At 36.6% G+C, this 22104-nt stretch overlaps 9 non-coding genes across 9 annotated transcripts; all 9 read left to right on the top strand.

Moving 5' to 3' along the window:
• The first annotated feature begins 38 nt into the window (after window positions 1-38).
• On the top strand, window positions 39-110 carry TRNAM-CAU (transfer RNA methionine (anticodon CAU)). Its single transcript has one exon. It is a non-coding gene; the product is annotated as a tRNA-Met (tRNA).
• Window positions 111-2373: 2263 nt separating this feature from the next.
• Window positions 2374-2445, top strand: TRNAM-CAU (transfer RNA methionine (anticodon CAU)). The gene has a single exon. It is a non-coding gene; the product is annotated as a tRNA-Met (tRNA).
• A 2261-nt stretch (window positions 2446-4706) lies between these two features.
• On the top strand, window positions 4707-4778 carry TRNAM-CAU (transfer RNA methionine (anticodon CAU)). Its single transcript has one exon. It is a non-coding gene; the product is annotated as a tRNA-Met (tRNA).
• Window positions 4779-8207: 3429 nt separating this feature from the next.
• Window positions 8208-8279, top strand: TRNAM-CAU (transfer RNA methionine (anticodon CAU)). The gene has a single exon. It is a non-coding gene; the product is annotated as a tRNA-Met (tRNA).
• Window positions 8280-10541: 2262 nt separating this feature from the next.
• Window positions 10542-10613, top strand: TRNAM-CAU (transfer RNA methionine (anticodon CAU)). Its single transcript has one exon. It is a non-coding gene; the product is annotated as a tRNA-Met (tRNA).
• A 1095-nt stretch (window positions 10614-11708) lies between these two features.
• TRNAM-CAU (transfer RNA methionine (anticodon CAU)) lies at window positions 11709-11780 on the top strand. Its single transcript has one exon. It is a non-coding gene; the product is annotated as a tRNA-Met (tRNA).
• Window positions 11781-14042: 2262 nt separating this feature from the next.
• TRNAM-CAU (transfer RNA methionine (anticodon CAU)) lies at window positions 14043-14114 on the top strand. Its single transcript has one exon. It is a non-coding gene; the product is annotated as a tRNA-Met (tRNA).
• Window positions 14115-18710: 4596 nt separating this feature from the next.
• On the top strand, window positions 18711-18782 carry TRNAM-CAU (transfer RNA methionine (anticodon CAU)). Its single transcript has one exon. It is a non-coding gene; the product is annotated as a tRNA-Met (tRNA).
• Window positions 18783-21044: 2262 nt separating this feature from the next.
• Window positions 21045-21116, top strand: TRNAM-CAU (transfer RNA methionine (anticodon CAU)). Its single transcript has one exon. It is a non-coding gene; the product is annotated as a tRNA-Met (tRNA).
• The last annotated feature ends 988 nt before the right edge of the window (window positions 21117-22104 follow it).

Genomic DNA, 22104 nt, shown 5'->3' with positions numbered 1-22104 from the left:
TGAGTAAGTACTTCAGGATCTCTGACACTAACATGAGCAGCAGAGTGGCGCAGCGGAAGCGTGCTGGGCCCATAACCCAGAGGTCGATGGATCGAAACCATCCTCTGCTATGTGCACTTATTTTTTGGTTAATTAAATTCTTCCAAAACTGGGATTGATATTTTGACTCTTTTATTTTTACTTAAAGTACAATAACTTTTAACATTTTAATTTGTTTTAATAGTATATTGACAGCATTGTTTTCTTTCAGAAATCCACTTAATTTTCTTTACCCTATTACTGAAATGGTAGTTGACAAAAACAAGCTATATTGTCACCAGAAGAGCAATGCAAAATGTACAATTGATATTTCAAAATCATCTTTCCATCTTGAATTTCAATGATGCATTGGGGCAACGATTTTGTGAGAAACATCTTCACCCTTAAAGAAAGATTTTCTTAACTTCTTACCTGTGTGCTGATTAGATATCACCTGGCTTTCACATTAAACAGATTCCCACTTGAGAAAGCAGCAAGGATGCAGTGAGGTTTATGTTTCCTGGTGTCAACCTGTATTATTTCAGTGGACATTGTAATGAGGATGCATCTTGCTGCCTTTCCAATGAAGCAAGTTTTAATCAGTAATAGGTGAAAAAACATTCCTACAAAGGTGTTAATCAGAGACTTGGCTTTGTGGACACTTTTCAGAGAGCAAATGTGTTAGCATAAAAATAAAGCCATAAAATGGAGAGCTGATTAATCACTCAATTGGATTTCTCTGCCTGCATAAATTTTTTTCTCTGCATCCCCATGCTAAATTGTGCTTCCTGTTTTTTATAAAATGACTTAATCAAATCTGACTCTGATTGCATCAGAGAAGGCCAGATACCCTACACTATAAGAGGTGGTTTGAAATTTTGACTTGTCTACTTAAAGATCACCAAAATTTGATCACACGGTCAATTACGTCCCTGGGTGGGATTAAACCACCATCCTTTCGGTTAACAGCCGAACGCGCTAACAGATTGCATCACAGAGACAGCTTGCAAAAGCTTGTACTGACAAAGGCTAAAAAGCATTCATCTAGAAAGTTTCCTAGAAAAAGGTTAAAAAGGCAATAATCTGGAGAGTTTTGCAAGATTTTTCTTCCATTGACCAATGAAGAAACACATTGGTACTTTTACATGATAAAGGAGTACTTCAGGATCTCTTAAACTTACATGAGCAGCAGAGTGGCGCAGCGGAAGCGTGCTGGGCCCATAACGCAGAGGTCGATGGATCGAAACCATCCTCTGCTATGTGCACTTATTTTTTTGTTAATTAAATTCTTCCAAAACTGGGATTGATATTTTGACTCTTTTATTTTTACCTAAAGTACAGTAACTTTTAACATTTTAATTTGTTTTAATAGTATATTGACAGCATTGTTTTCTTTCAGAAATCCACTTAATTTTCTTTACCGTATTACTGAAATGGTAATTGACAAAAACAAGCTACATTGTCACCAGAAGAGCAATGCAAAATGTACAATTGATATTTCAAAATCATCTTTCCAGCTTGAATTTCAATGATGCATTGGGGCAACGATTTTGTGAGAAACATCTTCACCCTTAAAGAAAGATTTTCTTAACTTCTTACCTGTGTGCTGATTAGATATCACCTGGTTTTCACATTAAACAGATTCCCACTTGAGAAAGCAGCAAGGATGCAGTTAGGTTTATGTTTCCTGGTGTCAACCTGTATTATTTCAGTGGACATTGTAATGAGGATGCATCTTGCTGCCTTTCCAATGAAGCAAGTTTTAATCAGTAATAGGTGAAAAACCATTCCTACAAAGGTGTTAATCAGAGACTTGGCTTTGTGGACACTTTTCAGAGAGCAAATGTGTTAGCATAAAAATAAAGCCATAAAATGGAGAGCTGATTAATCACTCAATTGGATTTCTCTGCCTGCATAATTTTTTTTCTCTGCAACCCCATGCTAAATTGTGCTTTCTGTTTTTTTATAAAATGACTTCATCAAATCTGACTCTGATTGCATCAGAGAAGGCCAGGTACCCTACACTATAAGAGGTGGTTTGAAATTTTGACTTGTCTACTTAAAGATCACCAAAATTTGATCACACGGTCAATAACATTCCTGGGTGGGATTGAACCACCAACCTTTAGGTTAACAGCCAAATGCGCTTACCGATTGCACCACAGAGACAGCTTGCAAAAGCATGTACTGACAAAGGCTAAAAAGCATTCATCTAGAAAGTTTCCTAGAAAAAGGTTAAAAAGGCAATAATCTGGAGAGTTTTGCAAGATTTTTCTTCCATTGACCAACGAAGAAACACATTGGTACTTTCACATAATGAGTAAGTACTTCAGGATCTCTGACACTAACATGAGCAGCAGAGTGGCGCAGCGGAAGCGTGCTGGGCCCATAACCCAGAGGTCGATGGATCGAAACCATCCTCTGCTATGTGCACTTATTTTTTGGTTAATTAAATTCTTCCAAAACTGGGATTGATATTTTGACTCTTTTATTTTTACTTAAAGTACAATAACTTTTAACATTTTAATTTGTTTTAATAGTATATTGACAGCATTGTTTTCTTTCAGAAATCCACTTAATTTTCTTTACCCTATTACTGAAATGGTAATTGACAAAAACAAGCTATATTGTCACCAGAAGAGCAATGCAAAATGTACAATTGATATTTCAAAATCATCTTTCCATCTTGAATTTCAATGATGCATTGGGGCAACGATTTTGTGAGAAACATCTTCACCCTTAAAGAAAGATTTTCTTAACTTCTTACCTGTGTGCTGATTAGATATCACCTGGCTTTCACATTAAACAGATTCCCACTTGAGAAAGCAGCAAGGATGCAGTGAGGTTTATGTTTCCTGGTGTCAACCTGTATTATTTCAGTGGACATTGTAATGAGGATGCATCTTGCTGCCTTTCCAATGAAGCAAGTTTTAATCAGTAATAGGTGAAAAAACATTCCTACAAAGGTGTTAATCAGAGACTTGGCTTTGTGGACACTTTTCAGAGAGCAAATGTGTTAGCATAAAAATAAAGCCATAAAATGGAGAGCTGATTAATCACTCAATTGGATTTCTCTGCCTGCATAAATTTTTTTCTCTGCATCCCCATGCTAAATTGTGCTTCCTGTTTTTTATAAAATGACTTAATCAAATCTGACTCTGATTGCATCAGAGAAGGCCAGATACCCTACACTATAAGAGGTGGTTTGAAATTTTGACTTGTCTACTTAAAGATCACCAAAATTTGATCACACCGTCAATTACGTCCCTGGGTGGGATTAAACCACCATCCTTTCGGTTAACAGCCGAACGCGCTAACAGATTGCATCACAGAGACAGCTTGCAAAAGCTTGTACTGACAAAGGCTAAAAAGCATTCATCTAGAAAGTTTCCTAGAAAAAGGTTAAAAAGGCAATAATCTGGAGAGTTTTGCAAGATTTTTCTTCCATTGACCAATGAAGAAACACATTGGTACTTTTACATGATAAAGGAGTACTTCAGGATCTCTTAAACTTACATGAGCAGCAGAGTGGCGCAGCGGAAGCGTGCTGGGCCCATAACGCAGAGGTCGATGGATCGAAACCATCCTCTGCTATGTGCACTTATTTTTTTGTTAATTAAATTCTTCCAAAACTGGGATTGATATTTTGACTCTTTTATTTTTACCTAAAGTACAGTAACTTTTAACATTTTAATTTGTTTTAATAGTATATTGACAGCATTGTTTTCTTTCAGAAATCCACTTAATTTTCTTTACCCTATTACTGAAATGGTAATTGACAAAAACAAGCTACATTGTCACCAGAAGAGCAATGCAAAATGTACAATTGATATTTCAAAATCATCTTTCCAGCTTGAATTTCAATGATGCATTGGGGCAACGATTTTGTGAGAAACATCTTCACCCTTAAAGAAAGATTTTCTTAACTTCTTACCTGTGTGCTGATTAGATATCACCTGGTTTTCACATTAAACAGATTCCCACTTGAGAAAGCAGCAAGGATGCAGTTAGGTTTATGTTTCCTGGTGTCAACCTGTATTATTTCAGTGGACATTGTAATGAGGATGCATCTTGCTGCCTTTCCAATGAAGCAAGTTTTAATCAGTAATAGGTGAAAAACCATTCCTACAAAGGTGTTAATCAGAGACTTGGCTTTGTGGACACTTTTCAGAGAGCAAATGTGTTAGCATAAAAATAAAGCCATAAAATGGAGAGCTGATTAATCACTCAATTGGATTTCTCTGCCTGCATCATTTTTTTCTCTGCAACCCCATGCTAAATTGTGCTTCCTGTTTTTTATAAAATGACTTCATCAAATCTGACTCTGATTGCATCAGAGAAGGCCAGGTACCCTACACTATAAGAGGTGGTTTGAAATTTTGACTTGTCTACTTAAAGATCACCAAAATTTGATCACACGGTCAATAACATTCCTGGGTGGGATTGAACCACCAGCCTTTAGGTTAACAGCCGAATGCGCTTACCAATTGCGCCACAGAGACAGCTTGCAAAAGCATGTACTGACAAAGGCTAAAAAGCATTCATCTAGAAAGTTTCCTAGAAAAAGGTTAAAAAGGCAATAATCTGGAGAGTTTTGCAAGATTTTTCTTCCATTGACCAATGAAGAAACACATTGGTACTTTCACATGATGAAGGAGTACTTCAGGATCTCTTAAACTTACATGAGCAGCAGAGTGGCGCAGCGGAAGCGTGCTGGGCCCATAACCCAGAGGTCGATGGATCGAAACCATCCTCTGCTATGTGCACTTATTTTTTTGTTAATTAAATTCTTCCAAAACTGGGATTGATATTTTGACTCTTTTATTTTTACCTAAAGTACAGTAACTTTTAACATTTTAATTTGTTTTAATAGTATATTGACAGCATTGTTTTCTTTCAGAAATCCACTTAATTTTCTTTACCCTATTACTGAAATGGTAATTGACAAAAACAAGCTACATTGTCACCAGAAGAGCAATGCAAAATGTACAATTGATATTTCAAAATCATCTTTCCAGCTTGAATTTCAATGATGCATTGGGGCAACGATTTTGTGAGAAACATCTTCACCCTTAAAGAAAGATTTTCTTAACTTCTTACCTGTGTGCTGATTAGATATCACCTGGTTTTCACATTAAACAGATTCCCACTTGAGAAAGCAGCAAGGATGCAGTTAGGTTTATGTTTCCTGGTGTCAACCTGTATTATTTCAGTGGACATTGTAATGAGGATGCATCTTGCTGCCTTTCCAATGAAGCAAGTTTTAATCAGTAATAGGTGAAAAACCATTCCTACAAAGGTGTTAATCAGAGACTTGGCTTTGTGGACACTTTTCAGAGAGCAAATGTGTTAGCATAAAAATAAAGCCATAAAATGGAGAGCTGATTAATCACTCAATTGGATTTCTCTGCCTGCATGATTTTTTTTCTCTGCATCCCCATGCTAAATTGTGCTTCCTGTTTTTTATAAAATGACTTAATCAAATCTGACTCTGATTGCATCAGAGAAGGCCAGATACCCTACACTATAAGAGGTGGTTTGAAATTTTGACTTGTCTACTTAAAGATCACCAAAATTTGATCACACGGTCAATTACGTCCCTGGGTGGGATTAAACCACCAACCTTTCGGTTAACAGCCGAACGCGCTAACAGATTGCACCACAGAGACAGCTTGCAAAAGCTTGTACTGACAAAGGCTAAAAAGCATTCATCTAGAAAGTTTCCTAGAAAAAGGTTAAAAAGGCAATAATCTGGAGAGTTTTGCAAGATTTTTCTTCCATTGACCAATGAAGAAACACATTGGTACTTTCACATGATGAAGGAGTACTTCAGGATCTCTGAAACTTACATGAGCAGCAGAGTGGCGCAGCGGAAGTGTGCTGGCCCTATAACCCAGAGGTCGATGGATCGAAACCATCCTCTGCTATGTGCACTTATTTTTTTGTTAATTAAATTCTTCCAAAACTGGGATTGATATTTTGACTCTTTTATTTTTACCTAAAGTACAATAACTTTTAACATTTTAATTTGTTTTAATAGTATATTGACAGCATTGTTTTCTTTCAGAAATCCACTTAATTTTCTTTACCCTATTACTGAAATGGTAATTGACAAAAACAAGCTACATTGTCACCAGAAGAGCAATGCAAAATGTACAATTGATATTTCAAAATCATCTTTCCAGCTTGAATTTCAATGATGCATTGGGGCAACGATTTTGTGAGAAACATCTTCACCCTTAAAGAAAGATTTTCTTAACTTCTTACCTGTGTGCTGATTAGATATCACCTGGTTTTCACATTAAACAGATTCCCACTTGAGAAAGCAGCAAGGATGCAGTTAGGTTTATGTTTCCTGGTGTCAACCTGTATTATTTCAGTGGACATTGTAATGAGGATGCATCTTGCTGCCTTTCCAATGAAGCAAGTTTTAATCAGTAATAGGTGAAAAACCATTCCTACAAAGGTGTTAATCAGAGACTTGGCTTTGTGGACACTTTTCAGAGAGCAAATGTGTTAGCATAAAAATAAAGCCATAAAATGGAGAGCTGATTAATCACTCAATTGGATTTCTCTGCCTGCATGATTTTTTTTCTCTGCATCCCCATGCTAAATTGTGCTTCCTGTTTTTTATAAAATGACTTAATCAAATCTGACTCTGATTGCATCAGAGAAGGCCAGATACCCTACACTATAAGAGGTGGTTTGAAATTTTGACTTGTCTACTTAAAGATCACCAAAATTTGATCACACGGTCAATTACGTCCCTGGGTGGGATTAAACCACCAACCTTTCGGTTAACAGCCGAACGCGCTAACAGATTGCACCACAGAGACAGCTTGCAAAAGCTTGTACTGACAAAGGCTAAAAAGCATTCATCTAGAAAGTTTCCTAGAAAAAGGTTAAAAAGGCAAAAATCTGGAGAGTTTTGCAAGATTTTTCTTCCATTGACCAATGAAGAAACACATTGGTACTTTCAGATGATGAAGGAGTACTTCAGGATCTCTTAAACTTACATGAGCAGCAGAGTGGCGCAGCGGAAGTGTGCTGGCCCTATAACCCAGAGGTCGATGGATCGAAACCATCCTCTGCTATGTGCACTTATTTTTTTGTTAATTAAATTCTTCCAAAACTGGGATTGATATTTTGACTCTTTTATTTTTACCTAAAGTACAATAACTTTTAACATTTTAATTTGTTTTAATAGCATATTGACAGCATTGTTTTCTTTCAGAAATCCACTTAATTTTCTTTACCCTATTACTGAAATGGTAATTGACAAAAACAAGCTACATTGTCACCAGAAGAGCAATGCAAAATGTACAATTGATATTTCAAAATCATCTTTCCAGCTTGAATTTCAATGATGCATTGGGGCAACGATTTTGTGAGAAACATCTTCACCCTTAAAGAAATATTTTCTTAACTTCTTACCTGTGTGCTGATTAGATATCACCTGGTTTTCACATTAAACAGATTCCCACTTGAGAAAGCAGCAAGGATGCAGTGAGGTTTATGTTTCCTGGTGTCAACCTGTATTATTTCAGTGGACATTGTAATGAGGATGCATCTTGCTGCCTTTCCAATGAAGCAAGTTTTAATCAGTAATAGGTGAAAAACCATTCCTACAAAGGTGTTAATCAGAGACTTGGCTTTGTGGACACTTTTCAGAGAGCTAATGTGTTAGCATAAAAATAAAGCCATAAAATGGAGAGCTGATTAATCACTCAATTGGATTTCTCTGCCTGCATAATTTTTTTTCTCTGCAACCCCATGCTAAATTGTGCTTTCTGTTTTTTATAAAATGACTTCATCAAATCTGACTCTGATTGCATCAGAGAAGGCCAGGTACCCTACACTATAAGAGGTGGTTTGAAATTTTGACTTGTCTACTTAAAGATCACCAAAATTTGATCACACGGTCAATAACATTCCTGGGTGGGATTGAACCACCAACCTTTAGGTTAACAGCCGAATGCGCTTACCGATTGCACCACAGAGACAGCTTGCAAAAGCATGTACTGACAAAGGCTAAAAAGCATTCATCTAGAAAGTTTCCTAGAAAAAGGTTAAAAAGGCAATAATCTGGAGAGTTTTGCAAGATTTTTCTTCCATTGACCAACGAAGAAACACATTGGTACTTTCACATAATGAGTAAGTACTTCAGGATCTCTGACACTAACATGAGCAGCAGAGTGGCGCAGCGGAAGCGTGCTGGGCCCATAACCCAGAGGTCGATGGATCGAAACCATCCTCTGCTATGTGCACTTATTTTTTGGTTAATTAAATTCTTCCAAAACTGGGATTGATATTTTGACTCTTTTATTTTTACCTAAAGTACAATAACTTTTAACATTTTAATTTGTTTTAATAGCATATTGACAGCATTGTTTTCTTTCAGAAATCCACTTAATTTTCTTTACCCTATTACTGAAATGGTAATTGACAAAAACAAGCTACATTGTCACCAGAAGAGCAATGCAAAATGTACAATTGATATTTCAAAATCATCTTTCCAGCTTGAATTTCAATGATGCATTGGGGCAACGATTTTGTGAGAAACATCTTCACCCTTAAAGAAAGATTTTCTTAACTTCTTACCTGTGTGCTGATTAGATATCACCTGGTTTTCACATTAAACAGATTCCCACTTGAGAAAGCAGCAAGGATGCAGTGAGGTTTATGTTTCCTGGTGTCAACCTGTATTATTTCAGAGGACATTGTAATGAGGATGCATCTTGCTGCCTTTCCAATGAAGCAAGTTTTAATCAGTAATAGGTGAAAAACCATTCCTACAAAGGTGTTAATCAGAGACTTGGCTTTGTGGACACTTTTCAGAGAGCAAATGTGTTAGCATAAAAATAAAGCCATAAAATGGAGAGCTGATTAATCACTCAATTGGATTTCTCTGCCTGCATAATTTTTTTTCTCTGCATCCCCATGCTAAATTGTGCTTCCTGTTTTTTATAAAATGACTTAATCAAATCTGACTCTGATTGCATCAGAGAAGGCCAGATACCCTACACTATAAGAGGTGGTTTGAAATTTTGACTTGTCTACTTAAAGATCACCAAAATTTGATCACACGGTCAATAACATTCCTGGGTGGGATTGAACCACCAACCTTTAGGTTAACAGCCGAATGCGCTTACCGATTGCACCACAGAGACAGCTTGCAAAAGCATGTACTGACAAAGGCTAAAAAGCATTCATCTAGAAAGTTTCCTAGAAAAAGGTTAAAAAGGCAATAATCTGGAGAGTTTTGCAAGATTTTTCTTCCATTGACCAACGAAGAAACACATTGGTACTTTCACATAATGAGTAAGTACTTCAGGATCTCTGACACTAACATGAGCAGCAGAGTGGCGCAGCGGAAGCATGCTGGGCCCATAACCCAGAGGTCGATGGATCGAAACCATCCTCTGCTATGTGCACTTATCTTTTGGTTAATTAAATTCTTCCAAAACTGGGATTGATATTTTGACTCTTTTATTTTTACTTAAAGTACAATAACTTTTAACATTTTAATTTGTTTTAATAGTATATTGACAGCATTGTTTTCTTTCAGAAATCCACTTAATTTTCTTTACCCTATTACTGAAATGGTAATTGACAAAAACAAGCTATATTGTCACCAGAAGAGCAATGCAAAATGTACAATTGATATTTCAAAATCATCTTTCCATCTTGAATTTCAATGATGCATTGGGGCAACGATTTTGTGAGAAACATCTTCACCCTTAAAGAAAGATTTTCTTAACTTCTTACCTCTGTGCTGATTAGATATCACCTGGCTTTCACATTAAACAGATTCCCACTTGAGAAAGCAGCAAGGATGCAGTGAGGTTTATGTTTCCTGGTGTCAACCTGTATTATTTCAGTGGACATTGTAATGAGGATGCATCTTGCTGCCTTTCCAATGAAGCAAGTTTTAATCAGTAATAGGTGAAAAACCATTCCTACAAAGGTGTTAATCAGAGACTTGGCTTTGTGGACACTTTTCAGAGAGCAAATGTGTTAGCATAAAAATAAAGCCATAAAATGGAGAGCTGATTAATCACTCAATTGGATTTCTCTGCCTGCATAATTTTTTTTCTCTGCATCCCCATGCTAAATTGTGCTTCCTGTTTTTTATAAAATGACTTAATCAAATCTGACTCTGATTGCATCAGAGAAGGCCAGATACCCTACACTATAAGAGGTGGTTTGAAATTTTGACTTGTCTACTTAAAGATCACCAAAATTTGATCACACAGTCAATTACGTCCCTGGGTGGGATTAAACCACCAACCTTTCGGTTAACAGCCGAATGCGCTAACAGATTGCACCACAGAGACAGCTTGCAAAAGCTTGTACTGACAAAGGCTAAAAAGCATTCATCTAGAAAGTTTCCTAGAAAAAGGTTAAAAAGGCAATAATCTGGAGAGTTTTGCAAGATTTTTCTTCCATTGACCAATGAAGAAACACATTGGTACTTTCACATGATGAAGGAGTACTTCAGGATCTCTTAAACTTACATGAGCAGCAGAGTGGCGCAGCGGAAGCGTGCTGGGCCCATAACCCAGAGGTCGATGGATCGAAACCATCCTCTGCTATGTGCACTTATTTTTTTGTTAATTAAATTCTTCCAAAACTGGGATTGATATTTTGACTCTTTTATTTTTACCTAAAGTACAATAACTTTTAACATTTTAATTTGTTTTAATAGCATATTGACAGCATTGTTTTCTTTCAGAAATCCACTTAATTTTCTTTACCCTATTACTGAAATGGTAATTGACAAAAACAAGCTACATTGTCACCAGAAGAGCAATGCAAAATGTACAATTGATATTTCAAAATCATCTTTCCAGCTTGAATTTCAATGATGCATTGGGGCAACGATTTTGTGAGAAACATCTTCACCCTTAAAGAAAGATTTTCTTAACTTCTTACCTGTGTGCTGATTAGATATCACCTGGTTTTCACATTAAACAGATTCCCACTTGAGAAAGCAGCAAGGATGCAGTGAGGTTTATGTTTCCTGGTGTCAACCTGTATTATTTCAGTGGACATTGTAATGAGGATGCATCTTGCTGCCTTTCCAATGAAGCAAGTTTTAATCAGTAATAGGTGAAAAACCATTCCTACAAAGGTGTTAATCAGAGACTTGGCTTTGTGGACACTTTTCAGAGAGCAAATGTGTTAGCATAAAAATAAAGCCATAAAATGGAGAGCTGATTAATCACTCAATTGGATTTCTCTGCCTGCATAATTTTTTTTCTCTGCAACCCCATGCTAAATTGTGCTTTCTGTTTTTTATAAAATGACTTCATCAAATATGACTCTGATTGCATCAGAGAAGGCCAGGTACCCTACACTATAAGAGGTGGTTTGAAATTTTGACTTGTCTACTTAAAGATCACCAAAATTTGATCACACGGTCAATAACATTCCTGGGTGGGATTGAACCACCAACCTTTAGGTTAACAGCCGAATGCGCTTACCGATTGCACCACAGAGACAGCTTGCAAAAGCATGTACTGACAAAGGCTAAAAAGCATTCATCTAGAAAGTTTCCTAGAAAAAGGTTAAAAAGGCAATAATCTGGAGAGTTTTGCAAGATTTTTCTTCCATTGACCAACGAAGAAACACATTGGTACTTTCACATAATGAGTAAGTACTTCAGGATCTCTGACACTAACATGAGCAGCAGAGTGGCGCAGCGGAAGCGTGCTGGGCCCATAACCCAGAGGTCGATGGATCGAAACCATCCTCTGCTATGTGCACTTATTTTTTGGTTAATTAAATTCTTCCAAAACTGGGATTGATATTTTGACTCTTTTATTTTTACTTAAAGTACAATAACTTTTAACATTTTAATTTGTTTTAATAGTTTATTGACAGCATTGTTTTCTTTCAGAAATCCACTTAATTTTCTTTACCCTATTACTGAAATGGTAATTGACAAAAACAAGCTATATTGTCACCAGAAGAGCAATGCAAAATGTACAATTGATATTTCAAAATCATCTTTCCATCTTGAATTTCAATGATGCATTGGGGCAACGATTTTGTGAGAAACATCTTCACCCTTAAAGAAAGATTTTCTTAACTTCTTACCTGTGTGCTGATTAGATATCACCTGGCTTTCACATTAAACAGATTCCCACTTGAGAAAGCAGCAAGGATGCAGTGAGGTTTATGTTTCCTGGTGTCAACCTGTATTATTTCAGTGGACATTGTAATGAGGATGCATCTTGCTGCCTTTCCAATGAAGCAAGTTTTAATCAGTAATAGGTGAAAAAACATTCCTACAAAGGTGTTAATCAGAGACTTGGCTTTGTGGACACTTTTCAGAGAGCAAATGTGTTAGCATAAAAATAAAGCCATAAAATGGAGAGCTGATTAATCACTCAATTGGATTTCTCTGCCTGCATAAATTTTTTTCTCTGCATCCCCATGCTAAATTGTGCTTCCTGTTTTTTATAAAATGACTTAATCAAATCTGACTCTGATTGCATCAGAGAAGGCCAGATACCCTACACTATAAGAGGTGGTTTGAAATTTTGACTTGTCTACTTAAAGATCACCAAAATTTGATCACACGGTCAATTACGTCCCTGGGTGGGATTAAACCACCATCCTTTCGGTTAACAGCCGAACGCGCTAACAGATTGCATCACAGAGACAGCTTGCAAAAGCTTGTACTGACAAAGGCTAAAAAGCATTCATCTAGAAAGTTTCCTAGAAAAAGGTTAAAAAGGCAATAATCTGGAGAGTTTTGCAAGATTTTTCTTCCATTGACCAATGAAGAAACACATTGGTACTTTTACATGATAAAGGAGTACTTCAGGATCTCTTAAACTTACATGAGCAGCAGAGTGGCGCAGCGGAAGCGTGCTGGGCCCATAGCGCAGAGGTCGATGGATCGAAACCATCCTCTGCTATGTGCACTTATTTTTTGGTTAATTAAATTCTTCCAAAACTGGGATTGATATTTTGACTCTTTTATTTTTACTTAAAGTACAATAACTTTTAACATTTTAATTTGTTTTAATAGTATATTGACAGCATTGTTTTCTTTCAGAAATCCACTTAATTTTCTTTACCCTATTACTGAAATGGTAATTGACAAAAACAAGCTATATTGTCACCAGAAGAGCAATGCAAAATGTACAATTGATATTTCAAAATCATCTTTCCATCTTGAATTTCAATGATGCATTGGGGCAACGATTTTGTGAGAAACATCTTCACCCTTAAAGAAAGATTTTCTTAACTTCTTACCTGTGTGCTGATTAGATATCACCTGGTTTTCACATTAAACAGATTCCCACTTGAGAAAGCAGCAAGGATGCAGTGAGGTTTATGTTTCCTGGTGTCAACCTGTATTATTTCAGTGGACATTGTAATGAGGATGCATCTTGCTGCCTTTCCAATGAAGCAAGTTTTAATCAGTAATAGGTGAAAAACCATTCCTACAAAGGTGTTAATCAGAGACTTGGCTTTGTGGACACTTTTCAGAGAGCAAATGTGTTAGCATAAAAATAAAGCCATAATATGGAGAGCTGATTAATCACTCAATTGGATTTCTCTGCCTGCATAATTTTTTTTCTCTGCAACCCCATGCTAAATTGTGCTTTCTGTTTTTTAAAAAATGACTTCATCAAATCTGACTCTGATTGCATCAGAGAAGGCCAGGTACCCTACACTATAAGAGGTGGTTTGAAATTTTGACTTGTCTACTTAAAGATCACCAAAATTTGATCACACGGTCAATAACATTCCTGGGTGGGATTGAACCACCAACCTTTAGGTTAACAGCAGAATGCGCTTACCGATTGCACCACAGAGATAGCTTGCAAAAGCATGTACTGACAAAGGCTAAAAAGCATTCATCTAGAAAGTTTCCTAGAAAAAGGTTAAAAAGGCAATAATCTGGAGAGTTTTGCAAGATTTTTCTTCCATTGACCAATGAAGAAACACATTGGTACTTTCACATGATGAAGGAGTACTTCAGGATCTCTTAAACTTACATGAGCAGCAGAGTGGCGCAGCGGAAGCGTGCTGGGCCCATAACCCAGAGGTCGATGGATCGAAACCATCCTCTGCTATGTGCACTTATTTTTTTGTTAATTAAATTCTTCCAAAACTGGGATTGATATTTTGACTCTTTTATTTTTACCTAAAGTACAATAACTTTTAACATTTTAATTTGTTTTAATAGCATATTGACAGCATTGTTTTCTTTCAGAAATCCACTTAATTTTCTTTACCCTATTACTGAAATGGTAATTGACAAAAACAAGCTACATTGTCACCAGAAGAGCAATGCAAAATGTACAATTGATATTTCAAAATCATCTTTCCAGCTTGAATTTCAATGATGCATTGGGGCAACGATTTTGTGAGAAACATCTTCACCCTTAAAGAAAGATTTTCTTAACTTCTTACCTGTGTGCTGATTAGATATCACCTGGTTTTCACATTAAACAGATTCCCACTTGAGAAAGCAGCAAGGATGCAGTGAGGTTTATGTTTCCTGGTGTCAACCTGTATTATTTCAGTGGACATTGTAATGAGGATGCATCTTGCTGCCTTTCCAATGAAGCAAGTTTTAATCAGTAATAGGTGAAAAACCATTCCTACAAAGGTGTTAATCAGAGACTTGGCTTTGTGGACACTTTTCAGAGAGCAAATGTGTTAGCATAAAAATAAAGCCATAAAATGGAGAGCTGATTAATCACTCAATTGGATTTCTCTGCCTGCATAATTTTTTTTCTCTGCAACCCCATGCTAAATTGTGCTTTCTGTTTTTTATAAAATGACTTCATCAAATCTGACTCTGATTGCATCAGAGAAGGCCAGGTACCCTACACTATAAGAGGTGGTTTGAAATTTTGACTTGTCTACTTAAAGATCACCAAAATTTGATCACACGGTCAATAACATTCCTGGGTGGGATTGAACCACCAACCTTTAGGTTAACAGCCGAATGCGCTTACCGATTGCACCACAGAGACAGCTTGCAAAAGCATGTACTGACAAAGGCTAAAAAGCATTCATCTAGAAAGTTTCCTAGAAAAAGGTTAAAAAGGCAATAATCTGGAGAGTTTTGCAAGATTTTTCTTCCATTGACCAACGAAGAAACACATTGGTACTTTCACATAATGAGTAAGTACTTCAGGATCTCTGACACTAACATGAGCAGCAGAGTGGCGCAGCGGAAGCGTGCTGGGCCCATAACCCGGAGGTCGATGGATCGAAACCATCCTCTGCTATGTGCACTTATTTTTTGGTTAATTAAATTCTTCCAAAACTGGGATTGATATTTTGACTCTTTTATTTTTACCTAAAGTACAATAACTTTTAACATTTTAATTTGTTTTAATAGCATATTGACAGCATTGTTTTCTTTCAGAAATCCACTTAATTTTCTTTACCCTATTACTGAAATGGTAATTGACAAAAACAAGCTACATTGTCACCAGAAGAGCAATGCAAAATGTACAATTGATATTTCAAAATCATCTTTCCAGCTTGAATTTCAATGATGCATTGGGGCAACGATTTTGTGAGAAACATCTTCACCCTTAAAGAAAGATTTTCTTAACTTCTTACCTGTGTGCTGATTAGATATCACCTGGTTTTCACATTAAACAGATTCCCACTTGAGAAAGCAGCAAGGATGCAGTGAGGTTTATGTTTCCTGGTGTCAACCTGTATTATTTCAGTGGACATTGTAATGAGGATGCATCTTGCTGCCTTTCCAATGAAGCAAGTTTTAATCAGTAATAGGTGAAAAAACATTCCTACAAAGGTGTTAATCAGAGACTTGGCTTTGTGGACACTTTTCAGAGAGCAAATGTGTTAGCATAAAAATAAAGCCATAAAATGGAGAGCTGATTAATCACTCAATTGGATTTCTCTGCCTGCATAATTTTTTTTCTCTGCATCCCCATGCTAAATTGTGCTTCCTGTTTTTTATAAAATGACTTAATCAAATCTGACTCTGATTGCATCAGAGAAGGCCAGATACCCTACACTATAAGAGGTGGTTTGAAATTTTGACTTGTCTACTTAAAGATCACCAAAATTTGATCACACGGTCAATAACATTCCTGGGTGGGATTGAACCACCAACCTTTAGGTTAACAGCCGAATGCGCTTACCGATTGCACCACAGAGACAGCTTGCAAAAGCATGTACTGACAAAGGCTAAAAAGCATTCATCTAGAAAGTTTCCTAGAAAAAGGTTAAAAAGGCAATAATCTGGAGAGTTTTGCAAGATTTTTCTTCCATTGACCAACGAAGAAACACATTGGTACTTTCACATAATGAGTAAGTACTTCAGGATCTCTGACACTAACATGAGCAGCAGAGTGGCGCAGCGGAAGCGTGCTGGGCCCATAACCCATAGGTCGATGGATCGAAACCATCCTCTGCTATGTGCACTTATTTTTTGGTTAATTAAATTCTTCCAAAACTGGGATTGATATTTTGACTCTTTTATTTTTACTTAAAGTACAATAACTTTTAACATTTTAATTTGTTTTAATAGTATATTGACAGCATTGTTTTCTTTCAGAAATCCACTTAATTTTCTTTACCCTATTACTGAAATGGTAGTTGACAAAAACAAGCTATATTGTCACCAGAAGAGCAATGCAAAATGTACAATTGATATTTCAAAATCATCTTTCCATCTTGAATTTCAATGATGCATTGGGGCAACGATTTTGTGAGAAACATCTTCACCCTTAAAGAAAGATTTTCTTAACTTCTTACCTGTGTGCTGATTAGATATCACCTGGCTTTCACATTAAACAGATTCCCACTTGAGAAAGCAGCAAGGATGCAGTGAGGTTTATGTTTCCTGGTGTCAACCTGTATTATTTCAGTGGACATTGTAATGAGGATGCATCTTGCTGCCTTTCCAATGAAGCAAGTTTTAATCAGTAATAGGTGAAAAAACATTCCTACAAAGGTGTTAATCAGAGACTTGGCTTTGTGGACACTTTTCAGAGAGCAAATGTGTTAGCATAAAAATAAAGCCATAAAATGGAGAGCTGATTAATCACTCAATTGGATTTCTCTGCCTGCATAAATTTTTTTCTCTGCATCCCCATGCTAAATTGTGCTTCCTGTTTTTTATAAAATGACTTAATCAAATCTGACTCTGATTGCATCAGAGAAGGCCAGATACCCTACACTATAAGAGGTGGTTTGAAATTTTGACTTGTCTACTTAAAGATCACCAAAATTTGATCACACGGTCAATTACGTCCCTGGGTGGGATTAAACCACCATCCTTTCGGTTAACAGCCGAACGCGCTAACAGATTGCATCACAGAGACAGCTTGCAAAAGCTTGTACTGACAAAGGCTAAAAAGCATTCATCTAGAAAGTTTCCTAGAAAAAGGTTAAAAAGGCAATAATCTGGAGAGTTTTGCAAGATTTTTCTTCCATTGACCAATGAAGAAACACATTGGTACTTTTACATGATAAAGGAGTACTTCAGGATCTCTTAAACTTACATGAGCAGCAGAGTGGCGCAGCGGAAGCGTGCTGGGCCCATAACGCAGAGGTCGATGGATCGAAACCATCCTCTGCTATGTGCACTTATTTTTTTGTTAATTAAATTCTTCCAAAACTGGGATTGATATTTTGACTCTTTTATTTTTACCTAAAGTACAGTAACTTTTAACATTTTAATTTGTTTTAATAGTATATTGACAGCATTGTTTTCTTTCAGAAATCCACTTAATTTTCTTTACCGTATTACTGAAATGGTAATTGACAAAAACAAGCTACATTGTCACCAGAAGAGCAATGCAAAATGTACAATTGATATTTCAAAATCATCTTTCCAGCTTGAATTTCTATGATGCATTGGGGCAACGATTTTGTGAGAAACATCTTCACCCTTAAAGAAAGATTTTCTTAACTTCTTACCTGTGTGCTGATTAGATATCACCTGGTTTTCACATTAAACAGATTCCCACTTGAGAAAGCAGCAAGGATGCAGTTAGGTTTATGTTTCCTGGTGTCAACCTGTATTATTTCAGTGGACATTGTAATGAGGATGCATCTTGCTGCCTTTCCAATGAAGCAAGTTTTAATCAGTAATAGGTGAAAAACCATTCCTACAAAGGTGTTAATCAGAGACTTGGCTTTGTGGACACTTTTCAGAGAGCAAATGTGTTAGCATAAAAATAAAGCCATAAAATGGAGAGCTGATTAATCACTCAATTGGATTTCTCTGCCTGCATAATTTTTTTTCTCTGCAACCCCATGCTAAATTGTGCTTTCTGTTTTTTATAAAATGACTTCATCAAATCTGACTCTGATTGCATCAGAGAAGGCCAGGTACCCTACACTATAAGAGGTGGTTTGAAATTTTGACTTGTCTACTTAAAGATCACCAAAATTTGATCACACGGTCAATAACATTCCTGGGTGGGATTGAACCACCAACCTTTAGGTTAACAGCCAAATGCGCTTACCGATTGCACCACAGAGACAGCTTGCAAAAGCATGTACTGACAAAGGCTAAAAAGCATTCATCTAGAAAGTTTCCTAGAAAAAGGTTAAAAAGGCAATAATCTGGAGAGTTTTGCAAGATTTTTCTTCCATTGACCAACGAAGAAACACATTGGTACTTTCACATAATGAGTAAGTACTTCAGGATCTCTGACACTAACATGAGCAGCAGAGTGGCGCAGCGGAAGCGTGCTGGGCCCATAACCCAGAGGTCGATGGATCGAAACCATCCTCTGCTATGTGCACTTATTTTTTGGTTAATTAAATTCTTCCAAAACTGGGATTGATATTTTGACTCTTTTATTTTTACTTAAAGTACAATAACTTTTAACATTTTAATTTGTTTTAATAGTATATTGACAGCATTGTTTTCTTTCAGAAATCCACTTAATTTTCTTTACCCTATTACTGAAATGGTAATTGACAAAAACAAGCTATATTGTCACCAGAAGAGCAATGCAAAATGTACAATTGATATTTCAAAATCATCTTTCCATCTTGAATTTCAATGATGCATTGGGGCAACGATTTTGTGAGAAACATCTTCACCCTTAAAGAAAGATTTTCTTAACTTCTTACCTGTGTGCTGATTAGATATCACCTGGCTTTCACATTAAACAGATTCCCACTTGAGAAAGCAGCAAGGATGCAGTGAGGTTTATGTTTCCTGGTGTCAACCTGTATTATTTCAGTGGACATTGTAATGAGGATGCATCTTGCTGCCTTTCCAATGAAGCAAGTTTTAATCAGTAATAGGTGAAAAAACATTCCTACAAAGGTGTTAATCAGAGACTTGGCTTTGTGGACACTTTTCAGAGAGCAAATGTGTTAGCATAAAAATAAAGCCATAAAATGGAGAGCTGATTAATCACTCAATTGGATTTCTCTGCCTGCATAAATTTTTTTCTCTGCATCCCCATGCTAAATTGTGCTTCCTGTTTTTTATAAAATGACTTAATCAAATCTGACTCTGATTGCATCAGAGAAGGCCAGATACCCTACACTATAAGAGGTGGTTTGAAATTTTGACTTGTCTACTTAAAGATCACCAAAATTTGATCACACCGTCAATTACGTCCCTGGGTGGGATTAAACCACCATCCTTTCGGTTAACAGCCGAACGCGCTAACAGATTGCATCACAGAGACAGCTTGCAAAAGCTTGTACTGACAAAGGCTAAAAAGCATTCATCTAGAAAGTTTCCTAGAAAAAGGTTAGAAAGGCAATAATCTGGAGAGTTTTGCAAGATTTTTCTTCCATTGACCAATGAAGAAACACATTGGTACTTTTACATGATAAAGGAGTACTTCAGGATCTCTTAAACTTACATGAGCAGCAGAGTGGCGCAGCGGAAGCGTGCTGGGCCCATAACGCAGAGGTCGATGGATCGAAACCATCCTCTGCTATGTGCACTTATTTTTTTGTTAATTAAATTCTTCCAAAACTGGGATTGATATTTTGACTCTTTTATTTTTACCTAAAGTACAGTAACTTTTAACATTTTAATTTGTTTTAATAGTATATTGACAGCATTGTTTTCTTTCAGAAATCCACTTAATTTTCTTTACCCTATTACTGAAATGGTAATTGACAAAAACAAGCTACATTGTCACCAGAAGAGCAATGCAAAATGTACAATTGATATTTCAAAATCATCTTTCCAGCTTGAATTTCAATGATGCATTGGGGCAACGATTTTGTGAGAAACATCTTCACCCTTAAAGAAAGATTTTCTTAACTTCTTACCTGTGTGCTGATTAGATATCACCTGGTTTTCACATTAAACAGATTCCCACTTGAGAAAGCAGCAAGGATGCAGTTAGGTTTATGTTTCCTGGTGTCAACCTGTATTATTTCAGTGGACATTGTAATGAGGATGCATCTTGCTGCCTTTCCAATGAAGCAAGTTTTAATCAGTAATAGGTGAAAAACCATTCCTACAAAGGTGTTAATCAGAGACTTGGCTTTGTGGACACTTTTCAGAGAGCAAATGTGTTAGCATAAAAATAAAGCCATAAAATGGAGAGCTGATTAATCACTCAATTGGATTTCTCTGCCTGCATCATTTTTTTCTCTGCAACCCCATGCTAAATTGTGCTTCCTGTTTTTTTATAAAATGACTTCATCAAATCTGACTCTGATTGCATCAGAGAAGGCCAGGTACCCTACACTATAAGAGGTGGTTTGAAATTTTGACTTGTCTACTTAAAGATCACCAAAATTTGATCACACGGTCAATAACATTCCTGGGTGGGATTGAACCACCAGCCTTTAGGTTAACAGCCGAATGCGCTTACCAATTGCGCCACAGAGACAGCTTGCAAAAGCATGTACTGACAAAGGCTAAAAAGCATTCATCTAGAAAGTTTCCTAGAAAAAGGTTAAAAAGGCAATAATCTGGAGAGTTTTGCAAGATTTTTCTTCCATTGACCAATGAAGAAACACATTGGTACTTTCACATGATGAAGGAGTACTTCAGGATCTCTTAAACTTACATGAGCAGCAGAGTGGCGCAGCGGAAGCGTGCTGGGCCCATAACCCAGAGGTCGATGGATCGAAACCATCCTCTGCTATGTGCACTTATTTTTTTGTTAATTAAATTCTTCCAAAACTGGGATTGATATTTTGACTCTTTTATTTTTACCTAAAGTACAGTAACTTTTAACATTTTAATTTGTTTTAATAGTATATTGACAGCATTGTTTTCTTTCAGAAATCCACTTAATTTTCTTTACCCTATTACTGAAATGGTAATTGACAAAAACAAGCTACATTGTCACCAGAAGAGCAATGCAAAATGTACAATTGATATTTCAAAATCATCTTTCCAGCTTGAATTTCAATGATGCATTGGGGCAACGATTTTGTGAGAAACATCTTCACCCTTAAAGAAAGATTTTCTTAACTTCTTACCTGTGTGCTGATTAGATATCACCTGGTTTTCACATTAAACAGATTCCCACTTGAGAAAGCAGCAAGGATGCAGTTAGGTTTATGTTTCCTGGTGTCAACCTGTATTATTTCAGTGGACATTGTAATGAGGATGCATCTTGCTGCCTTTCCAATGAAGCAAGTTTTAATCAGTAATAGGTGAAAAACCATTCCTACAAAGGTGTTAATCAGAGACTTGGCTTTGTGGACACTTTTCAGAGAGCAAATGTGTTAGCATAAAAATAAAGCCATAAAATGGAGAGCTGATTAATCACTCAATTGGATTTCTCTGCCTGCATGATTTTTTTTCTCTGCATCCCCATGCTAAATTGTGCTTCCTGTTTTTTATAAAATGACTTAATCAAATCTGACTCTGATTGCATCAGAGAAGGCCAGATACCCTACACTATAAGAGGTGGTTTGAAATTTTGACTTGTCTACTTAAAGATCACCAAAATTTGATCACACGGTCAATTACGTCCCTGGGTGGGATTAAACCACCAACCTTTCGGTTAACAGCCGAACGCGCTAACAGATTGCACCACAGAGACAGCTTGCAAAAGCTTGTACTGACAAAGGCTAAAAAGCATTCATCTAGAAAGTTTCCTAGAAAAAGGTTAAAAAGGCAAT

This window comes from Pseudophryne corroboree, chromosome 4, assembly GCF_028390025.1.
Source record: "Pseudophryne corroboree isolate aPseCor3 chromosome 4, aPseCor3.hap2, whole genome shotgun sequence".
Taxonomy (NCBI): Eukaryota; Metazoa; Chordata; class Amphibia; order Anura; family Myobatrachidae; genus Pseudophryne; species Pseudophryne corroboree.
Note: the sequence above shows the minus strand (reverse complement) of the source record. Positions and strands in the feature narration are given on the sequence as shown.